General features: G+C 45.2%; 1 pseudogene; it reads right to left on the reverse strand.

The window, feature by feature from the left end:
- Positions 1-834: 834 nt before the first annotated feature.
- LOC120882890 lies at positions 835-3116 on the reverse strand (annotated as a pseudogene).
- Between the last annotated feature and the right edge of the window lie 5556 nt (positions 3117-8672).

Genomic DNA, 8672 nt, shown 5'->3' on the forward strand with positions numbered 1-8672 from the left:
GTCATGTATGCATGTGAGAGTTGGACTGTGAAGAAAGCTGAGTGCCGAAGAATTGATGCTTTTGAACTGTGGTGTTGGAGAAGATCCTTGAGAGTCCCTTGGACTGCAAGGAGATCCAACCATTCCATCCTAAAGGAAATCAGTCCTGGGTGTTCATTGGAAGGACTGATGCTGAAGCTGAAACTCCAGTACTTTGGCCACCTCAGGCGAAGTGTTGACTCATTGGAAAAGACCCTGATGCTGGGAGGGATTGGGGGCAGGAGAAGAAGGGGAGAACAGATGATGAGATGGTTGGATGGCATCAAGTGTTATAGCCATGCATTCTGGGAAACAAACTCACTCAGAAGGACAATGCAGATAGTGGAGTGCAGTTTATTACACCGGCAGGCCCAAGGCAGAGTCTCCTCTTAGCCAAGGACCCTGACCAGCATTTGTGAAAATCTTTTATACCCCATGTGTATGTGTCTGAACCCATCACTCCAAATTCCTTGAGACTTACATAAACCAAGGAAAATACAATCCCAATAACCCCATCATTCATGTGCTATGTGCTCAGTCAAACAATTAGCCAATAATCAATAAACCTGAGGTTACACTCTGATTGATACAGAAAAATTTATGGCCTTTTGGAGGAAGGGGTGATTAGTGTATGTTTTCTCTTAGGCGGTGAATAACCTAGATATGATCTTCAAGGTTCCCCTGTCTGGAGGGGGTCTTATCCTTCTGTTGTTGTTTTCATAGGCACTAAACACAGAGTTCAGAGTCCACTGGAAAGGTGGCCAAGCATGAACAGGCCTAAGATGGAGTCCAGGCCCTACGAATTCCTTCTTCTTCTTAACTCATATTATGAGCATCATTCATAGGGGTATATTGCACCCTGGCTCTCCAATCGCCAATTTGGGAGAATGACATCAACCTTCGGGTTACAGAGTTCATAATACATTGTAAAATTCAGGGTCCACAAAGCGGAACTATCAAGACAACCACAACACTGGTAAATATAGTTTTCCACCAATCGCCCTTCACCCAAGATAGGACCAAAGTCCAGAAAGGAATGGTTTCATTTTGCATTGCTTTTACCTGGTTTTTCATGTCATCTAAAGCAGTTGATACATTTCCAGATAAGTCAGGAATGTATGCACAACATTCACCCTTAATTATAGCACAAGTCCCTCCTTGAGCAGCTGTGAGTATGTCCAAAGCCATTCTAATATGAATTACTGCTTTTCTTATTTGGATTTGCTCTTCATTTAAGGCTTGGTTGGCTTTTGTTCTATCTAGGAGGGCCTGTTTTGTGCAATTAGTCAAGGCCTCTACTTTAATCATGATATCTGTTGTCCCTATAGAGGGTACTAATAAGGCAGCAATATACTCATACCATACTCATACGGATCTTGTCCACCTAGCATGTAAATAAGGTAGATTTACTGGGGCTACTGTTGTAGATTTTACAACAAGTAGGTTAGGCTTTTGTTACACTGGCATTTATATCAAATGTAACCCCATGACCCGACTCTATTGACTGCAGGTCTTACACCAAGAGAGCAAGGAGAGGTTATGATTGACAAGAGAGAGGAAAGTCTCTTTTTGTCATCCCAGACAAGAGCAGAGTGGTTTAAAATCTCCTTGGCAGAGCGGTGACACCCACCAAGGAAGTCCGTCCATCACTGACAGAGGCATAGCCCTAACACACCCAGCAGTTGGAAGTGTTGTGGAACTCTACGAAGGAATGTGCCCATGAGATGAAAACATTGTCCTGAGTTGAAACGGAAGTTAAATTCAAAATCACGTTGATGAGGCCAAGCAGCGGGAGTTGATTGTGCAGCTTCATCCTGAAGGGGCTCCTCCAGGATCTTCTTTTCCTTCTTCTTAAGGATGGTCTTAGTCTCTCGAGGGTCAGCGGGGTTCCTCTGTGCAGTCCACTCAGCGTTTTTTGGGTCTGCGTGGTATGTTCTCTTCACCCTCGTATGATGGATCCAAGGGACAATACCTGCAACTTTAACTGCAGTAGGGGTAGTTAGAATAACATAAGGGCCCTTTCACCAAGGGGCTAGCAAATCATGTTTCCAATCTTTGGCCCATATTTCATCACCAAGCGTAAACTCACGAATCTCTTCCCCAAGGGGGAACGGCACCCTTTTCTTGTACAAACTTAGTTACCAGATTTATTACCTTACCCAGTTCCATCTGCTGTGAAATCGTACTCCCCCTTACCTGAGGCAAATTTGTTGACACCTGTTTTATTATGGGAGGGGGCCTCCCATTCACAATTTCTTATGGAGAATAGCCTTGGGACTGTGGGGTCATCCTGAGTCTGAGCAGAGCCGTCGGAAGCAAGTCCACCCAGGAGCAGTCAGTCTCTGTGATCCACCTGGAGAGTCTCTTTAATGTCCGGTTGGTTCACTTCACCATCTCAGAACTCGGCCTATATGCAGTGTGCAGTTTCCATTTGATGTTTAAAGTTTTTCTTACTTGTTGTACTAAATCAGCTACAAAAGCTGGGTCATTGTCTGAACCAATGCTGGTAGGAAGTCCAAATCTGGGAACTATTTCCCTAAGCAGGCACCGGGCTACTTCTGATGCTCTTTCAGTCCAGGTAAGAAAAGCTTCTACCCATCCTGAGAACGTACATACCATGACCAGCAGGTAACGGTAGTGTCTGTGAGGTTTCATTTCAGTGAAGTCCACTCCCAGGTGTTCAAAGGGCAGCGTGCCTTTCAGCTGAATACCCGGAGGTTTTTGTCTGAATACCTGAGAGGCGGCATTAACCTGTGAGCAGGCAGCATGGCCTAGGTGGGTCGCTTGGTGTGTTTGTCTTACCAGATTGTGTGCCAGCTCCTCTGGTACCAATAATTTGCCACCTGGCAATTCCCACCATCCCTTTTCAGTCTTGATGGCCCCTTCCGCTTTGGCTAACCTGACAGCCATCGTCCTTGTTTTATCAGGCTAGTGCCATCAGTATACAGGACCCAACTAGGGTCTGGAACCTTGTGTCCTGCTTTAAAACAAACCCCAGCTACCTTACCTCCTCCTTGCAGATCTGTGCCTCCTTCTTCAACACCCGGTAACCTGCTTCCATCAGCAGCTGGAGCAGTGCTTTTGTCCCTTCCCAGCATTTTCCCTTGGTCTCGGTGGCCAGCAACAGCTCATCCCCATATTGTAGGAGCCAACATCCACACTCTTCCTGATGGAATGGGTTCAGGTCAGAAGCAAGGCTTCCCCAAAAATGGCTGGGGAGTTCTTAAACCCTTGTGGGGGAGTCCAGATGAGCTGTTGCTTGGTGCCTCCGACTGGATCTTCCCATTCAAAGGCAAAAATGGGCTGTGACGCTGGGGCGAGGCATACGCAGAAGAAGGCATCCTTGAGATCTAGGCGAGTATAAACTTTAGTCCGTGGTGGGAGGAGGCTAAATAAGGTATAGGGGTTTGGAACAGTGGGGTGTAAAGTCACAGTAGCCTGGTTGACTAGCCTGAGATCCCGTACAGGCCTATAGTCTTGTCCTCCTTCCTTTTTGACTGGCAGGATTGGCGAATTCCAAGCCAACTGGCACTCTACTAGAATGCCCGCTTGTTTCAATCTATTGATGTGGGGCAGTATGCCGGCTCAGGCCTCTATCGGTAGTGGGTACTGGCGCTTTCTAACTGGGATGGTGCCTGGTTTGAGTTCTGTTATCACTGGGGCTTGATGTCTAGCCAGCCTTGGGGGGAGGGGGCTTGTCTTTCACCCAGACCTCAGGGAATAATTGAGTTAGCTCTCTCTTATGCTCTTCCCGCTCACCTGGTTCTTCCTTTGGAGGCTCATGTGACCTCCACTCATCTTGGGGTGCTATTGAGAGAGAGAGAGCAAATAAGTCATAGTGTCCATTCTCAAGGTGGGCCTTTCCTCAGCGGAGAAAGTCACTTGTGCTCCTAGTTTGGAGAGCACGTCTCTTCCCAACAGGGGTACTGGGCACTCAGAAATGTAGAAGAATTCATGAATCACTTGGTGCTCCCCCATCTGACATTTTCTGGGCTGGCAAAACGATTTAATCATGTCTTCTCCCGATACCCCAGTTACAGCAGCCGTCTTTTTGGACAGCGGTGCCACAGCTTTTGTTACTACTGACAGTTCTGCTTCTGAACCCACCATGAAGTCCTTGCCTTAGGGCATTCATTCTTCCAGTGGCCAAAAGCTCGGCACCGGGCACACTGGTTTGGCTGTAACAGGGCCCGGGGCCTCCGTTGGGACCACTTGAAGGACTGTCCTGTCCCTGGGGCAAAGGAGGTTTTCTGGAGGGCCCGAGATAGACTTTCCCAGAGCAGCAGCTAGCATTGCAAATCTCTTGTCTGTTCTCTTCCGTTCCCTCCGGCTCTCTGGCAGAGCACAGCCTCTGCTTAATTCCAACGTCTCCCTCCCCTTCTTGTCAGTACTCACCGGGAGAGATGGTATAGCTTGGGCGGTTTGGCTGGAGCCGGATCCTGGAAGTGCTGGCCAGAGGCGTCTGTCCCCGGGATCGGAGCCTGCCGAGGTGGCGGCTCTACGACCCCGGGGAGAGCTGGCGGAGGAGCAGCGGCTGCTGCAGGACTTCACCTGGCATTAAGGCAGCCTCCAATCCTGGTGGAGCCCTGAGGCAGGAGCGTCATTATCCAGTATGGGGGAGGGGTCAGGTCCACCCGTCCAAATCCTGTAGAATTTCCTTTTCTATCATCAGTCAATTTTTGTGCCATTAATATTTTTCCCCTTCCCTTCTGGATACAGAACCTTGTCCAAATAGGAGGGTCTTGAGCTAACCCGAGCCATGAGTCAATATATGGATATTGATCCAGGCATCCCGGCTCTCCTACTGTATAGACTGCTTCCACTATTTTTAAGTTCATGGTGTTCTCTGGTGGCCACCCTACTCCCATAGGGGCCATTCGACCTCACAGAGTATGTGGAGGTGGTTAGGCTTCATCTTTACCCCATAGTCTCCTCCTAATCCCTTCTTAAAATTTTAAATCATGCACTCCAATACAGTTGCCTTAGATTCACTTCCTCCATCTTGCTTAACTTCTTGGACCTTCTTCTACTTTTCCTTTTCATTCTCTCTATGAAGTTCTCAGTACCCTATGTACTTCTGATATTTCCACTCGATGACACTTCAATTGCCATTCTGCCTCCTTCCTAACTGGGGTGAGAAGAGCCTTACCTGCCAGATCCCAGAGGGAGAAGGGGGATCGGTGTGCCTTCACCTGCCGGTCAGCACAGCCGAAGCAGAACACCACGTGGGCCAAGACTGTTTCTCCCTTAAAGTCCATTCTGCCTTGGTGGGCTTGATCGGGTGCGGATGAAAAGACAGATGGGTTAAATATACCATGTCCCAGGCCATCTCCGGGAAAGCCAATTCATACTGACTTATGTATCCCCTTCCTTCTAGCCTAACAATTCTGAGGGGGTCAAGAATTTCACAGCAGACGGGACACCTCCTGGGGGAGGGCAGAGCATACAAGGACCAGTTTCCTATCCTAAAAATCCCCTGGCGATCGCTGGTAATAATTTTCCCTGAGATGGCGTGCACACATCTCCTAGATGACCTTCACAAATTTCCTTCCTAAACCGTAGCACACTCGTCGACCTATGTACCAAGCAATCGCTGCTGCCTGCCTATTCCAGGCCTCTGTGGGCCCGTGCCCCTTCTAGTCCCTCCCAGGGGGGTGATCAGGCCCCCTCTTCCACCCTGCCGGGTGGGTTCCTCCCCACCTGAGCGCTCAGTTCCCTTGCTGCCGTTCACTACCTGCCAAAGCGAAGAAACCAGGCGTTGAAAGGCTGAATTCTTCCAGAGGGGTGAGGCACCTTCCCCCATCTAGGAGATTCAAGCCACAAAGCCTCGGGGTGGCCTCAAATGAGACCTGTCTCCTCAAAGTGAGGAGTTTCCCAGCCAACGCACCAAATGTTGTAGCCACACATTCCGGGAAACAAACTCACTCAGAAGGACAATGCAGATAGTGGAGTGCAGTTTATTACACCGGCAGGCCCAAGGCAGAGTCTCCTCTTAGCCAAGGACCCTGACCAGCATTTGTGAAAATCTTTTATACCCCATGTGTACGTGTCTGAACCCATCACTCCAAATTCCTTGAGACTTACATAAACCAAGGAAAATACAATCCCAATAACCCCATCATTCACATGCTATGTGCTCAAACAGTCAAACAATTAGCCAATAATCAATAAACCTGAGGTTACACTCCGATTGATACAGAAAAACTTATGGCCTTTTGGAGGAAGGGGTGATTAGTGTATGTTTTCTCTTAGGCAATGAGTAACTTAGATATGATCTTCAAGGTTCCCCTGTCTGGAGGGGGTTTTATCCTTCTGTTGTTGTTTTCATAGGCACTAAACACAGAGTTCGTAGTCCACTGGAAAGGTGGCCGAGCATGATCAGCATGAACAGGTCTAAGATCGAGTCCAGGCCCTATGAATTCCTTCTTCACAACGACTCGATGGACAGGAGTTTGAGTAAGCTCCGGGAGTTGATGATGGACAGGGAGACCTGTCGTGCTAAGATTCATGGGGTCAACAGAGAGTCGAATATGACTGAGTGACTGAACTGAACTTACACCCGTGGTGGATTCATGTCAATGTATGGCAAAACCAATACAGAATTGTAAAGTAAATAAATAAATAAATTAATTAATTAATTTAAAAAAATAAACTGAAGTACTTTGAGGTGGGGGTGGGGGGGCGGAATACAGATTCCTATGCCCAAATCCCAGAGATTCTAGTTTAGAAATTTGTTGAGGGCTCTGGAAATCTGTATGAAAAACAAGACAAAAATATCCCCAGATGATTCTGATATGCACTCAGTTCTGGGAAACACAGCTAGAATGCCTTTGCCTAAACACTTCAAAAATTTAGAGGAATTTTAAATGGCTAAGAATGCAGAATGATATAAAATTAAATTAGCAACAAGGCAGCAGTGGGTGTTGGTAAGATTTCAGGGTGAGGGCATAATTTTGTAAGAAAAATAAGTATATTTTTCTTAACACACATAGAGGTCTAATTTAATTTAGTTTCCATTACTTTTTTATTTTTGGTTTGGGGCAAAAATCTATTTATTGTTTCCTTACTACCCTTTGTCGTTTTAAATACCTAACTCTGTAAATGAACCTAGACTTTTTATTCCAGCTTGCATGAAATAGCTGGAGGCAATGTTTCTTCCTATCCTCTCTGTTCCACAAAGGTATTGCTTCATTAAATGATCATTTTAGTAAAATGCTATTACTTAATATTTTTTGAAGACAAACAATATGCTAGGTGCTGACAAACTATAGTCATTTCACAGTAGATATAATATAGTTTTTTATTTCTTATTCATGCTCCAATTTAAATGTTCTCATTCCTTGCTTGTAAGTCAAGCAATCCTTCTCTTTGTGTTTACTCAAACATTTTCAAGACTTGTATCTCATTTATATTCACCATGAGACATTTTACACTTAAAAATATGATGATATGAAAATGGAATAAAACCACCTTTTAATTTCTTGGAACATGAGATGAAATATTAGGGAAAGGAGAGCAATTAGAAAAGACATTAAGAACAAATTATATTCATTAAATTCTTTGGCATTATTCCAAATGGAAATTCCTTTGATAAGAGAAGTCAATGTAATTATTACCCAAGAATGAAGAACTTTGGGGTGAATTCAGGGGAAATATTAAGTTTCAAAATGCTGAGGCATGTAAAAAAAAGTTTGTTCAAGAAGCAAAATTATTTCTTATGTCCACTGGATGCATCTACTGAGATATTAAATTTACCAACATCCTTTACTCTGGAAATTAACCAAGATTCTAGCAGGCACTATCCTCTTTTGCTAATACGTATGAGTCCATAGGGCAAAGAACTTGAAAAGGCTCTCAGGTTTCCAGAAACTCTGACAGGCTTGTGACAAGAGCAGTTAAATGCAAGAAAGTAGAAAATGACCCATACTCACCTCAGAGCTATTTCAAGCTTTCCAAGTATACATCCAAAATTACATCTATTGATCTTTATTTTCAGGGATAGAAGACATTAGCCTTTCAGAATTCTTTAAAATGTGTAGAGTATCTGTAAACAGCATCTTCCAGACAGAGTTTCTTTCTCAACAGAGTTCTAAAATGGACCAGGAGTTATTTTCACCTCTGACAATATGAACAAGCAGATAGACACTGTATTACACGGTTGCCACTGGTCATTAGTTTCTTCAGTCAGGATGACTGAGTAACCTGAGTCAAGTCTGAAGTCCAGGTCAAAGCCATCTAAATTTAGCATTCCCTATGACTTCCTCATTAACCTTGGACTCATAAGTTAACCCATAGCAGCATGGCCCAGCTGAGCCTATAAAGCATGGCCCATGCTCATTTCCAGACATGCTGAAGGAGTAGAGTCTATTATTTTTTTATCTGAAGGAAGGTCAAGAGTAGCCCCAGTTGAAACAGGAGAGAAGAATGAATGGTATCAGTTTACTAGTTAGACTACAGGACTAGTTCTGACACCCAATGGAGAAGAAAGGGCAAAGAGTAAAGCTGACAGGACCATTTTAATGTCAGGGTGACACAGAAGAGCAGGGATGGAGTGAGAGGCACATTCTTTTAATTCTGTGCAGAGTTCAACAGCAGTGATCTGTGCGTGCTCAGAGAACTGACCTTTTCACAGAAATTGCATCAGTGGCTGAGGC

The sequence above is a fragment of the Oryx dammah genome, unplaced genomic scaffold (assembly GCF_014754425.2).
Source record: "Oryx dammah isolate SB20612 unplaced genomic scaffold, SCBI_Odam_1.1 HiC_scaffold_24, whole genome shotgun sequence".
Taxonomy (NCBI): domain Eukaryota; kingdom Metazoa; phylum Chordata; class Mammalia; order Artiodactyla; family Bovidae; genus Oryx; species Oryx dammah.